This window comes from Engraulis encrasicolus, chromosome 14, assembly GCF_034702125.1.
Source record: "Engraulis encrasicolus isolate BLACKSEA-1 chromosome 14, IST_EnEncr_1.0, whole genome shotgun sequence".
NCBI lineage: Eukaryota > Metazoa > Chordata > Actinopteri > Clupeiformes > Engraulidae > Engraulis > Engraulis encrasicolus.
This window is the reverse complement of record NC_085870.1, coordinates 20,083,059-20,085,558: the sequence shown is the minus strand read 5'-3', so window position 1 is coordinate 20,085,558 and position 2,500 is coordinate 20,083,059. Positions and strand designations below refer to the sequence as shown.

Below are 2,500 nucleotides of genomic sequence, written 5' to 3'. Positions count from 1 at the left end.
CTCTCTCTCTCTCTCTGTCGTCTTCTCTTTCTCTCCTCTATTTTTTTTTCTTTTCCTTTTTTTAAGAACTCAACCTAAATTGTCTCTGCTCCCTTTATTTTATTGTCCTCAAAATCCAATTACTCTGGCTTGTCCCTCATCCTCTCCTTATATTGAGGCTGTCAGTCCAAATTGAATTTGAATGTTTCAGTAATGCACAAGCCGCTAAGAAGCCTTCATTATCGCCATCCCTCCCCCTTTAATTGGATTGGAAAGTGAAAAGAGCAAATCAACTTACATGATGTCTGGAATCACATTGTTTTACAAAACAGACTTCTGCACTCATGTCTGCAATGAGTGGTGCACACACAAAAAGTCGGCGAAAGGAAGGCTCTCTCTCTCTCTCTCGACTCCGCCGTCAAGACAATGCCAGCGCAAAATCTTTAAACCATTATTTTTCAGTTAGTGTTTCCATATGCGATGCGTGTTTTTTGCTTCTACATTTCTTTGTGTGTGTGTGTGTGTGTGTGTGTGTGTGTGTTTGTGTGTGTCTGTGTGTGGGTGTGGGTGTGTGTGTGTGTGTGTTTTTTTTGTTTTTGCTTTAAAACATGTGTTGCCGTCGTGGAGGCTTTTCTGCCATTTCTCTTTTTGCCACCTGCCTCTGTTTTGTTTCTACTGTAGCGTACAGTATATGCGATGCTAAAGGATTTCCTTCTGAGCGAGAAAAATAACATCCTCCACTTTTAATTTAATTGTATTTACCGTCTAGTTTGTGTGTAATATCTCTTGCCATGCCTACGCCCTGAGTTATGAACCACGCCACTAGCAGACAAGAGAACAGCAGCTGATCTATATTCTCTCCCCATACTGTTTACTCACACGCACAGCACTACCGTTTCTAATAAGGGCACTAGCACACGTTCCCATTACGTTTAATGCATTTAATTTATGTAAATCTGCGTGGCAAAGCGTATAGTCATTTGTTACCAATCACCAGGCGTCTTGAATGTGTTTATCCATTATCCTGGGAAATGAAATGCGCACGGAGGACACATCAGGGCTGTAATTCAATGTAGGTGACTTTGTGGATAATAAGTGACGTATAGGGACACGGGCATGGGGCTACAGGCTTAGGGAGGACATATACGCGCAGATATACTAGAACCGGCATAGGGGTAACTACATCACATACGGTAGGGATATTTTGTGTATAGGGATGCATATGGATAATATACGTACAAGGGTGGAAGCAAAAATGTATATGCATATAACTCAATAATGACTGTATTTGTGTTGGTATTATTACTAATCTATATTATGACAATTGAACATAGTTACACATACGTGCAGATATACTACACCCGACATATGGGTACCTTGCCAGGCCATGCCCTCCTAGTGACGCAACACCTTCTGTGTTGCTTCTAGTCAGAGCAAGAGCAGTGTAAATGTCGTTTCTGATATCCCGAAAAATGGGAAACTCCACCCACTTTGTTAGGAACCAATCTACCAGTAGCAAACCAAGGGAGGCTGGTCAACCATGCTGTTTGGGAAACGTGAATTGCAGTGCTCTTGGTCAGACCAAGTCTTGAAGAGATTTGAAAGTCGATGATAATCAGGCTATATGTTTTTTTTTTTTGTGCATATGGATGATATACAAGGGTGCAAGCAGAAACATATGCATAGGAACTCAAGAGCAACTGTATTTGTGTTGGTATTATTACTTAGCTATAATATTACAATGAACATAGTGAGACCATATCTACATGCGAGCAATATGAAGGACGTATGGAACATAGTGAGACCATATCTACATGCGAGCAATATGAAGGACGTATGGATGGGTATAGCAGGCCTATGAACAGCATGTAGTGACACAGGCATACTGTAGGGGCAGCATTATAGGGCTGCAGCCACACACATACGGTAAATGTATGCAGTTATAATGTAGCCTATACACAGGAACACCTGGTCATGTTGCACACTGAGTGTCTGCACAGCTCTGCATTATATTCTCTAAATATGCCATCTGTACTACCCTGACCTTGCATAATAAAGCCACATCGTAAAAAAAAAGATACAGAGTGAGTTCAACTCCTAGAGAATCAATTTAACATATTCTAGAATGTCCCAGAGGACTCTCTTAGTGTTCAATTAGCACTGCACAGTGTACAATAGTTGCATGGCATGGGGAAAGCATGTACTTTGATTAATAAAACAGTAAGCTGCACTTAGTGGTCTTCTCTGAGTGAGCAGTGGATTTCCGTGATGGGCATAAGCGGCGATGGTTTGATAAAGGGATTTCAATGAACAAGAATTCATTCATCCCCAATCACTGCTTGAGGACCACCAGGCGGCACTGGGTTGTTCCAATCTGTGAATGTTTTGTAGATGTCAAAATCAAGGCAGGAGTGTTGTGTAGTGTGTTCCCGGTCTAAGTGTGTGCGTGCGTGTGTGTGTGCATGTGTGCGTGCATGCGTCTGTGCGTGTGTGCACTTGCGTGTGTGTTTGTATGTCTGTA

The 2,500-nt window shown here is 41.9% G+C and overlaps 1 protein-coding gene across 3 annotated transcripts in view; it reads left to right on the top strand.

Moving 5' to 3' along the window:
- tox2 (TOX high mobility group box family member 2) overlaps positions 1–2,500 on the top strand; it is a 188,320-nt gene that overhangs the window by 160,039 nt on the left and 25,781 nt on the right. The gene's annotated exons all lie outside the window — the stretch shown is intronic.